Source organism: Thunnus thynnus, chromosome 10 (genome assembly GCF_963924715.1).
Source record: "Thunnus thynnus chromosome 10, fThuThy2.1, whole genome shotgun sequence".
Lineage (NCBI taxonomy): Eukaryota > Metazoa > Chordata > Actinopteri > Scombriformes > Scombridae > Thunnus > Thunnus thynnus.
Genome location: NC_089526.1, coordinates 34271583 through 34283776, shown reverse-complemented (window position 1 = coordinate 34283776; position 12194 = coordinate 34271583). Strand labels below are relative to the sequence as shown.

At 40.8% G+C, this 12194-nt stretch overlaps 1 long non-coding RNA gene across 1 annotated transcript; it reads right to left on the bottom strand.

Moving 5' to 3' along the window:
• Positions 1 to 6139: 6139 nt before the first annotated feature.
• Positions 6140 to 7810, bottom strand: LOC137190633 (uncharacterized). Its single transcript, XR_010930270.1, has 3 exons — positions 7577 to 7810; positions 7245 to 7300; positions 6140 to 6976 (listed from the first exon to the last, which is right to left on the bottom strand). It is a non-coding gene; the product is annotated as an uncharacterized lncRNA (long non-coding RNA).
• Between the last annotated feature and the right edge of the window lie 4384 nt (positions 7811 to 12194).

Sequence of the window (12194 nt, the reverse complement as noted above, 5' to 3'; positions counted from 1 at the left end):
GAGGTTTTGGTCTTGACAGAGCTCAACCTCTTGCTGGAGGGGAATGTTTCAAAAGATTTATGTCCAGGATGGGAGGGGTCAGCCATGAGCTTACCTGCTTGCTTCAGTGTCCTGGAGGTGTGCAGGTCCTGGAGGGATGGCAGTTTGGAGCTGATCACCTTCTCAGCACAGTGGATGATACACTGCAGTCTGCCCTTATCCTTGGCAATTGCAGCAGCATACCAGATAGCAATAGAGGAGATGAGGATGGACTAAGTGATGGTGGTGTAGAAGTGCACCATTTTACTTTGGCAGATTGAACTTCTTCAGCTGCTGCAGGAAGTACATTCTCTGCTGAGCCTTCTTGGTGAGGTTGCTGATGTTAAGCTCCCACTTGAGGTCCTGGGTGATGATGGTTCCCAGGAAGTGTAAGAACTCCACAGTATCGACTGAGAAGTCACACAGGGTGATGGGGGCGGTTGGGGCTGTGTTCCTTCTGAAATCCACAACTATCTCCACTGTCTTTAGAGCACTGAGCTCCAAGCTGTTTTGTCTCCGCCAAGTCACCAGATAGTCAACCTCCCATCTGTAGGCGGTCTCATCTCAATGAGCCCAATGAGGATGGTGCCATCTTCAGAAGCTTGACAGACTGATGACTGAAGGTGCAGCTGTTGGTGTACAGGGAGAAGAGATGTTGAAAAAGGATGCAGCCTTGATTTGCTGATGGTCAGGGAGTCATGGGAGACATGCTTCCCCAGCTTCACATGCTGCTTCCTGTCAGACAGGAAGTCTGTGATCCACCTGCAGGTGGAATTATTATAAATTAAGGATTTAAATTAATTACCCACTAAACAGGGATCATTACTGTGGGCAGCCATAGTTTACAACCAGAAACACCTCTGCTAAATGCACAGCAGGGGGCGCAGATTTTCCAACATAAGTATGGCCAAACACACACTCAGAGGGGACATATTATGCTTTCTGTGGTTTTCTGTTATTAATATACTGTTATATGTCGCATATCTGTGTTAACACAGTCAAAGTTCCAAAACATGGTGGCAGCCTCTGAGAGCTGGCCAAGCAGAACAGAGCGGGCTTACTGGGAGAGGGGCTTTAAAGAGACAGGAGCTAAAACAGCCTGTTTCAGACAGAGACTGAACTGAGGAGCAGCGTAAAGGGCCAATATAAAATAAATGCAAAGATAAACCAGTAAAGAATAAATCAGAATATAAATATAGACCTTGAAATGTGCATTATATGTCCCCCATAAAAGTCTTTCAGAAAGTATAGTCACCCACTCAATAAACATCAGAAGTATACAGTATAGATACTATTACTATTGAGTGTAAACTAATCTAGGTTGCTGCTCACAGCGCCTGTAGAGTAGAACAGAGCCACACATCCATAAGTCAAGGTTTGCTCCTTTTGGTTAACCATTAATTAATGAGTTAATTCTTCTTGACAACACCCTCTTCAAATCAAAGATGATGACTTGGCAGTCGTCTTCAAAAATAACAAACAACAGGTTGAATATAAACCAGGATATGAATAATGTGTGTGAGCTCCTGTCTGGGAGCCTTCTCTCTGCCTGAAAACACACTAGACCCTTTTATCAACCCTGACAAAATAATCCACCTCCACCTGCTGGCTTGACCCTATCCCAACCATCTGTTTTATACACTTTTGATTTAGTAATTTGTCAAAAACAATAAATCTGACTTCATCCTCCCCCTTTCCTCCCATGACCCCCTCCCAACCCCTCTCTTCATCAAAGAGATATGCTTGCACATTCTACTGTAGATAAAGTGTGTAGGTAAGCTGTTATTCTACCACCAGCCTCCAGAACAATTTCAGTGCGTCTTGTCATAGATTTGAAGTGTGTAGAACCAGAAAATATTCCCTCATTTGATGTTTTGATGATGGTGATGGAGAACACTGTCTTCCCAGTGGTATTCCATGGTAAATTGAGAGCTTCAGGCACAGCGCCCTCTTCACCTTGACAATCTGGTACACTGTATGCATTACTGTTGACACTTGTGTTCCATTTTACTCTGACTCGCGAATAAAACTCTTAGATACTTGAACTACTTCACTTTTAGATAGTGACTTCCTCCCATCATCATTTGTGTTTCATTTGCTGTTTCATGGCCTAGAACTTGCCACAAGCCATGACAGTGGTCCTTACCACTCGTTAATGTTATTCTTATCTACAAACATTTTGTAGAAAGAAAATACTGATGAATCCAACAAGAGTTCTTCATTCGTGAGTACACACAAGTTACTATCATATCTGTGTCAGCATGATGATCATTTGATGTTTCTGGAAATTATATTCACCTCCAGTGTATTGTTGTGGAGGCAGAGATTTCAGAGTCAGATATCTCAAAACCTGGACAAATAAAAACCAAAACTATCTGCAAGGAGAGATACCGTCAGAAGATTTTTTTTTTTTTGGATGAAATTACCTTTTCAAAGAGTCATTCATAAAAACAAACAAACAAAAAAACCCCAAGTCTTCTAATTTCCCTCTGTTGGTATCTATCAGGGGTGTGTACTGAGAAAGAAATTCAGCCCTGGACTTATCTGCCCAGGGGTGGGAAGGGGCAAGAATGTGGCAAGAGTAGGGAGAGTTATTTTTACAGTGTCAACTACGCCACCTCAGGGAATTTCACCTCAAGGAAATTCTTGAGTCTTAACCACTTTGGGACTCAAAAAAAGAAAGGTCACACATGCTCGACAAACACTGGACTGATACGTGATTCAAAAAAACAGATATAAATTTTATTAGTAATATTCTTTTTTAAAATGACAAGCAGGTCTCAGCATGCAGCACACAGCATACAGCATGCAGCACACAGAAAGGGCTGGTGAAGACACGGACAGGGCCAGTAAAACAGATTTTCTGACAGTCCACTGGCCAACTGATGCCACAGCCCACCAGGATTTGTCCCAGTATGCCCAATGGCCAGTGCACCACTGGTATCTATACATTTATTTTTTCCTCCTCCACAATTCAAATGGATGTGAATGGAATTCCTTTTGTAGTGCTTGAAGCATAAAAAATACTTGAAAAGCTCAAAAGCAAAATTCCTTTTTGGAAACAACGTCTATGGTGCTCTGGATAATCCACGGACCTCACTATGAATTGTTTTCATTAGAGCTTCTCTCTACTGGAGAAATAGTTCCAATGAAAACTGTGTGACTCTCTTCCACACAGGTCACCATGACTCTCGGATGGTGATGCAGCTGGTTGTGTAATGGCCTATGTGTGGTTTCTTGCTGTGTCCCACTTAACTGTTGTTGAGTCCAGCCCACACGAGAGACCATGTTTGCCTATTGGCCCCCCATGGGCCAAACACAATATAGCCATACAGTGTGGATGAAAACCCTGTACTTAACACCATCATTCAAAATTTAAGGGGGAAATCAGGGTTCAATAGGTTGAAGGCAGAGTTTTATCCACTGAATAGACACATACAGAGCAAGCCCTAAAAGAATTCAATTATCTGGGTTTCAGTAATCGCTCTTGACAGACTCTTCATGCAGAATGAAGACTTTTCTCCCGCTGTTTGATTCCAGTTCAGACAAACATATCTTGACAGTTCAACATTGTCAAATTATGACTGGGTGGCAGCTTTCAGAACTCAAAGCAGAGATTTAACAGGAACTTTCACAAATATCCCAACAGGGCTGCAGGGCTTAAAGCTGTGTAAAGCTGCAGAGTTGGGTGATGTTCTCAGTTGGTTCAACACTATTAGCAACCATTCACATTAGACAGAGTCATTTGAGTCACTGTAAATACAAAAATATTGCTTATTGCAGGTTTAAATTACTTTTTTGATTTTTAAAAACATTTTAAGATGTAGGCACTTAACTTTGTATGTCCACTAAGTATCACAAATGTAGGAAAATGAATGTAAAATGTATGTAAATTAGATCACCTACTGTATCTACAAGGCTGGATAACCAGGCTTGTGTTTGGTTTGGTGGTGGGTCAATAGGGGCTCAACAATAAAGGCTGTTGATAAAGTCTCTTCATTCTGCTATCAGAAGTGATTGTGGTTTTACTGTGTGCTATTTTTCCAGCAGCAATGCTGAAAATAAGTTGCTGCATTAGGACACACCTAAATCACTGAGACCGTCCTCACAAAAAAAACAACAACACAATAAGTCGTGATGCCAGTTGCTCAAAAACGGCCTATAGTTATGTTGAGTGACAGATGCCATCTAGCGGCTGGTATACGTACATACAGTGCTGCTTGGAAGTATGTGAACCCTTTAGAATTTGCTCTATTTCTGCATAAATATGACCTAAAACATGATCAGATTTCCACTCAAGTCCTTAAACTAGATAAAGAGAAATCAGTTAAACAAATAAACTTGAGTCTAACCTCCATCTATGGTCTTGATTTAAATTTGACATGTTCTAATTGACATTGTGGGTGTATGTGATGTGCTGTGTGTAGTTTTGTATTTTCTATGGTGTGTTCTGTTTTGTTTTTTATTTTTTTATTATTTTTTTTTGCTTTGTACTGTTTGTTGTTGTGCTGTTGTTTTTTGTTGGGGACTACAGATGCAAACTAGCTTCAAGCTAACTCTGGTGCAGTGCATCTTCAATGTTTCAAACTGCAATCTGTCCCAGTCAATAAATAATAAATAAATAAATCAAATCAATACAAATGAGACAAAAACTTTACACTTGTTCATTTATTTATTGAGGAAAATGATCCAATTTTACATATTTGTGCGTGGCAAAAGTATGTGAACCCCTAAGATTATCAATCATTTGAAGGGGAAATTAGAGTTGGGTGTTTCAATCAATGGGATGACAATCAAGTGTGAGTCTGGGAGACCCTGCCTTATTTAAAGAAGAGAAATCTGGGTCTTCACTGTCAAACTCTGAGCTTCACAACATAGGTTTGTGGAAGTGTGTCATGGCTCAAACAAAGGAGATTTCTGAGGACCTTAGAAGAAGAGTTGTTGATGCTCACCAAGCTGGAAAGGGTTACAAGACCATTTCTGCAGAGTTTGGACTCCAGCAGTAGGCTGTCAGGCAGATCATATACAAATTGAAGACATCCAACACCATTGTTGCCCTCCCCAGGAGTGGTTGAACAACAAAAATCAAACCAAGAGCAGGGTGTGTAATAGTCCAGGAGGCCACAACGGACCCCAGGGTAACATCTAGGAAACTAAAGGTGTCTCTTGCAGTGGCCACAGTCAATGTTAATGAGTCCACCATCAGGAGAACATTGAACATCAATGGTGTGCATGGCAGAGTTGTAAGGAAAAAAGCCACTTCTCTCCAAACAGCACATTGCTGCCGTCTATGGTTCGCTCAAGACCACATGGATAAGCCAGAAGGTGATTGGAACAATGTTCTGTGGATGGATGAAACCAAAATTGAACTTTTTGGCTTGAATGAGAAGCATTCTGTTTGGCGATGAGCAAACACTGCATTCCAGCATAAGAACCTTATCCTACCTTTGAAACAAGGTGGTGGTAGTATCATGGTTTGGGCTGCTTTGCTGCCTCTGAACCAGGACAGCTTGCAATCATTGATGAAGCTATGAGTTCTGACAGAAAGTGGGTCATGAGGTAAGACAACAACACTAACTGACAAGTCGTTCTACCAAAGAATGGTTAAAGCAGAAGAAAGATAATGTTTTGGAATGGCTGAGTCAAAGTAAAGAAATGCTGTGGAAGGACCTGAGGCAGGTAGTTCATGCAAAGAAGCCCACAACATCTCTGAGTTGAACAACTCCAAGCTGATGTGCAGGGCACAGTTACCGGAAACGTTTGGTTGAGGTTATTGCTGCAAAAGGGGGTCACACCAGTTACTGAAGGCAAGGGTTCACGTACTTTTGCCTCCCATAAATGTGTAAGATTGGATAATTTTCCTCAATAAATAAAAAGATGAAAAAAAATATTTTTTTGTCTCATTTGTTTAATTGGGTTCACTTTGTCTAGTTTTAAGACTTGTGTAAATATCTGATCATGTTTTAGGTCATAATTATGCAGAAATAGAGAAAATTCTAAAGGGTTCACAAACTTTCAAGCAGCACTGTATGTCGACAATTTTCCTCATTCAGAGGTGGAAGGGTGGATGGAGGCATTAACCCAAAAGTGGACTTTGCCAGAGGAGACCACTGCTTGTTTCATTTTTTTAACCATGAGTCGGGATATTTCTTTAAGAAACGTACAATGATTGCCCCCTAATTATTGTAGCCATGACGGCAAAAGTCACCTAACTTTAAGGATGTGAATAAACATCAAGGAGACAAAGGGATGTTTATTGAAGGCTACTGAAAGGACCAGGCAGGAGAAGGATAGCCCAGTTTATGCTTGCTGCATCTATGTGGCCACGAGGGTCCACGTTGTAGGGGTTTTATGGTCAGGAGTGGGGTGCTAGTCAGTAATGTCATTGATCTTGTTATTTACAGTCTGCTGGTGAACTTATTTCTCATCCTGACATAATTTGCCCACTGTTCATGTGCTTAATTGCATTTCGCAGACTTGTTGAGATCATTCTTGAGGATGTGCATAGTCAACACTGAAAAGATATGCAGGATAGTAGGGATAGCCATTATGTACATATGAATGTGTAATTAAAAGCAAGTATATCAGTGGTCTAGATGGGACTGGAAAAGAAGCACTGATCTCCCTTCACCTGAGTTTGGCTGCCTCTCATGGCAGTTATTGAAATACTTATAGTCAAATGACAGATAGGAAACTTCTAATTCTAAATGAACATTTGACTGCACTGTATTGCTGGTCTGTGTGGCAGGAAACTGTCTTCAATGTTTAGCCTTCTGCTCTGCACTGTTGGAGACCATGCGGTGCTATGAATGCGATCTGCAGCTGCACAGCAGAGAAGAATCTGTTTTGCCTTGTTCCCCACAGACAGGACAGCTTTCCGTCCTAGATACATCCCTCTGTCTCCGATGCTGTGTTTATTTGGGATTTCGTCACAGCTCTGCTTGGGTGGATAAGAGGCCTGGAAAAAAAAATCTGTGAGGAGAGCATTTCTAGAGAGGGATGGTGTAGAACAGCCTGGCTGGCAGAGGGGGGCTGATGGGACATGTTTTGTCAACAGACACAGAATTTTAAAGGGCCCAACTCTCAGGGAGGTCAATACTATGTCCTGTTTCAATAAACCAGAACAGCTTCTCTGCACTATAGTGGCCTTTCAGACATTCACCCCCAAAGAAGGGGACAGCTGGGGCCAGTTTAAGACCAAAACAATGTGGAACATGTTCTCTTACTTTCTCAGCATACAGGCACCGTATAGTGACAGGCCATGGCATCCTTTCACCGTCACCTGATTAAAAGAATAATTTATTGCACTTCTTTAAAATGAAATCACAATACTCAAAAGATAAAACTCAAGTTAAGATACAAAACATGTCAGAATTTCGATGTCTAAAAAAACAGTCTGAGAGACAAATGAAGAAAGTTAAAAGTTCTACTGACGATTTTAAGGGGGATGGACGACAACATTTCTGTAGCAGTTCCTAGCCGCCACAGTGTGGTGCTGCTGAGCTGTCTCTTTACAGACACACACAGCCATCAGTAACCCAGCACACCTGATCCTTACCTGGACTGCAGGCCAGAGTGTAGTGCTGCTCCCCAGCTCTTTTGTTCCCCACTTCCTCCCAGACCCCCTTATTGTCCTCTTTTTTTTCTTTTTTCCTCTTTCTGCCTTCCTTCCTTCTGCCGCTGACGGCTAGGCTACTTATGCTTTGCAAGGGGGCGACAGGTCCGCCTTCGCAGCCGCCTCATTGGTCCACTGCTTGCCGGCTCTGCAGGGATCGGTTCTTTCAATTTAAATCACACGTTCACAGGTGTGGGTGATCTATCAGTTTGGGAACTCTGGCAGGTTAACATAAAATACATGTACAAAGCAAATTAACATGCAAATTAAATCAAAACTACATACACAGAAGATAATTCAAAATGTTTGCAAATACTATAAAACAAGATCAATCATAAAATAAATACACATATATTCAACTGAAATATCTGTGACAAAAACACCATTTGATTCCTATCAGAGTTTGATTTTAGATATCCTTACTTAGTGTCAAGGGTTGGATTTGGCAGAACTAATTGTAGCTGTAGAATAATACATTCTCTCTTCGGCTAGGTCATTAAATGTATGAAATTCACACTTTGAGCCAAAATGGCCCAAAAAATGTGCTGATAAAATAAACTGAATAGATCTTCAGAAATAAAATTACAATGTGGATGCATTATTCGGCAGAGAATTTCATCCCTGACTTTCTCAGCAGGTGATAGTACATAAGATATTCACACTGTCAAGCTAGCATATAACAGCATTTGATTCCTAAGTGTATGAGAAACCCAAGAGGCAAGGGCATTATTCTACAGAACAGATTTTGTAGCTGGAAAAACATTTTGAAACTACTATTTTAACCAGGAAGACTGTTACATATATGAAATACCCACTGTCAAGCCTAAGGTGACAGATCCATCACAATGGATAGGCACCCCCCCCCCCGGCTCCACAAAATACCAAGATTTATAAGCTGTAAACCTCTCAATGTAATAGGGCTATACTGTTTAAGTCTTAAGGGCCTAACTGGAAGAGCAGTGTTTGTGGGCCCTCTGGTGGTTTACCACTGTGGCTGTTGGGTCTCTGTATGCAGTGTGCCTGGCCAACTTTTTTCTTTCACCAGTGCGCCACAGATGTTAAACAGGGCTGAATAGACCAGTGCCCTCTTACAGCAAGCCTCCAAGCCCCCAGATGTTTCCCACAAGAAGACAATTGGCTATAAGCGGGTAGAAAATGAATCAGCTGGTCCTAAAGCTATAGTGTACACCAACTTGTTTTTATAAACCAGTAAGATTTAAAATAACAACTCAAACTATGAGGGAGAGCACTCGTTTTCAGGTTGGGACAGTAAGATTTTGGTAACGTGATGTTTTTTGTGCAGAGGAAGTCAAGATAAATCGGCATAGCACAATCAGCACAGTCTGTCTTTTCATGTTCAGACCTGTGGTTATAAACAGATTGCTGGGCCCATCCATTGACATTCTAGCAGTGCCAGCTCTGGTCATTTTGGTGCCCTAGGCGAGATTAGGAATTGGTGTCCCCCCCAACCACATTACCCCACCACTATGCCTCTAAAACACTTGCTCATTCTACAGTAAAAACATGGACAACAAACATCAGACACTACAATGGTTTCAAGACAAAAATATATTTTTTATTTTTACACTGCACAAATAAACTTCATTTACTCCTGATACAGGCTCTTATAATATCACGCATTGACTACTGCAACTCCTTACTGGCAGGCCTCCCAGCATGTACGTTCAAACCTCTACAGATGATCCAGAACGTGGCAGCACTGCTGATCCTCAGTCAGCCCAAAACAGCACATGTTTATATCCCTCCACTGTCTCCCAGTTGCTGCCCACATCAAATTCAAAACCCTGACACTCACTTACAAAACAGCAACTAGAAGCACCTACCTGAACTCCCTCATTCAGGTACACTGCTACACTCCCTCCCACTCACTATGCTCTGCCAATGAAAAGCGCATGGTTCCACCACCACAACAGGGCCCTAAGTCGCTAGCTAGACTCTTCTCTTCTGTAGTTCCCAGGTGGTGGAACAAGTTACCAAACTCTGTTCGATCCTCACAGTCCCTCTCTATCTTTAAGAAAAGACTGAAGACCCAGCTCTTTTGCGAACACCTCTGCACTAAATGGACTGAAGGAATAGAAAAAACAAAAATATGAAAAAAAATCTGCTTCTATGCAATCTATACACTCTATGCATTGCCTCTGTGCATCACCTGTTAGCAACCACGACCTATTGGACTCAAACTTAGCTTCATAGCACTTACTCATGTTGTTCTCTCCTGACTAGATCCCTGCTCGTGCTGTATCAGCTCTCAGATGTACGTTGCTTTGGGTAAAAGCATCTGCTAAATGAAATTGTAAGACTGTAAGATGTAAGATTTCATTTGACTAAAACCTACATTTAATTAGTAATAAGGTGTAACTATAACATTCAATAATAATAATAATAATAATAATAATGACAACATAGCAGTGTATTATCAATTACACAGAGACCACAAATATTTGGCTGAACTTACCTGCTTCAGAGAGTGGTGTAGATGGGAGATCAGATGTTCCTTCTCCAGCAGCTGGAGGCTTCTGCAAATTTTCCTGAGTACATGTGGACAGTTATAGAGTAGATTTATTACAAGAAAAAACATGTTGCTGCAGAGAACTGTTGTAACTGCTGCAGCCTATTGCACCAACTGTGTGTAAGTTCAAACTTAGTTATAATATAAATTATTACTAAGTTATGATTTCTGCATTACTAAAATAAAAACTTGCACCATGGAGATAAGTTACAACATAACTCTCAGTAACAATTAAATATTTACACACATGCCCCTAGGGTAGGTGTCAATCATAAAATGTCATAGAACTCATTGATGGTAAAACAGCAGTTTTTCTGACACACAGCATCATTTTTTCATTAATTGCTGCCATTTTCAACACAGTAATCCAGTAGAGACCTAATGTATTGATATGATATGTCAATATTGATATAATAATTATAATATTAGCTTATTATTATGTGCTATGATGCCGAGTGGCTCATGCCACTGATATTGGTCAGTGAAATTTCAGCACAATGCCTTACGTTCCAGGAAGGAGCAGTTATCCAGACAGATACTGGCTTGTCATTCAGTCTCATATCCTTCAATCTATAACATTATCTGAGTCCTGCAGCTATTGTAGTGTCATTATCTAGTGTTAGCTTTATTGATACTTAGCTAGCTAGCTGCTACAAATGAAACATCTACACACTAAATGGCATTTCATTGCTAACATAAGATGACATACCTCTATATTGGGCTTTCTTTTCCTCCTCTCTTCTCTGTTTTCTTACTTGTGCACCTTTATATTATAAGGTTTGGACCTTTATATTATGAAATAAAATGTGCATATCTGCCTCTTGACATCTCACAGACTCTGGACTTTATTTTAACAATCTAAAGCGCATGGTCTGAAGCGCATGGCGCAAGTGCAATGGTCGATGTGCCAGGCTCATGGTTCAAAGGCGTTGTCCTTAGTCTCTTAATTAATCATGGGTGTGTTTTCTGCGTTACATGCAATAAACCAATCAGAGTGCCATCTCCCATTCCCTTTAAACGTCAGGTGTGCTTGCATCTTGGTGAATTGCTATTATGATGGCACATTTGCCAAGTAGTAAGAAGGGACACTTCTCTGCAGGGGAAACAGATCTGCTCATGCGCAAAGTGAAAGCACACAATCCATTACAAGCACACTGGCTCCTGCTGCTCCTGAACCCTCCAATGGCCAGCCCCAGACGACCAGTTTAAGATCCTGTTCATTAATTTGTTGCAAATGTATTTTCGTTTGGTTTTTGAAAAGGTTTATTTTTTTAAATTACAGCTTTGGTTTCTTTAAAATCACTTTGTTCAATCATGGAGTAACAGGTCAAATAAGCAGGGTTTTAATTGCTGAAAGTATGGAAACCTGATCACTGTACTCTCAAAAATGTTAGAATATTTTTTAAATATTGTTCAGAGATTAAATCATTAATATTAGTCATGTAAAAAATCATCATACAGTGTTGTCATAGTCTGTGTGTGATCCGTAGTTGTCAGCCTGTTTAAATACCTCGGTGTATTGCTACGATTTGGTCAAATAATTAGACAATTTTATCCGTCATTACTGCGATTAGTGAATTCTTATAAATATTATGACTGAGCATTATGAAGTGTATTTTTTTAAAATATGATAATGTACAATAATAATCTTTCACATTGTAATCCTTTTATTTGTAATCTTTTGCAGTTTGTGCACTGCTGTGTGTCCGTGTGTGTGTAACAAGCAGAGTGTATGTTGTGCACCCGCCTGTGTAGGCGCATATTACTGTCTTGATAATGCGCCCTTAAAATAACAGTGAAACACTACCGCACTGACTTCAGACCAGGTTTTTGTTGTTCAATAGCGCAATCGCTCTCTGCTGCCTCAAGATAACAATGTGCTAACAATGCACCTGACCACACCTTATTTTAAGACCAACATGCCCATGGGCCCTCTGATGGGCGCAAGTGCATTTGCTATTTAAACAACGTGGGTGCTGGACAGGAAAATGACAACTGTGTTGGCCTTTAACAAAGACACTTGCGTTGCGC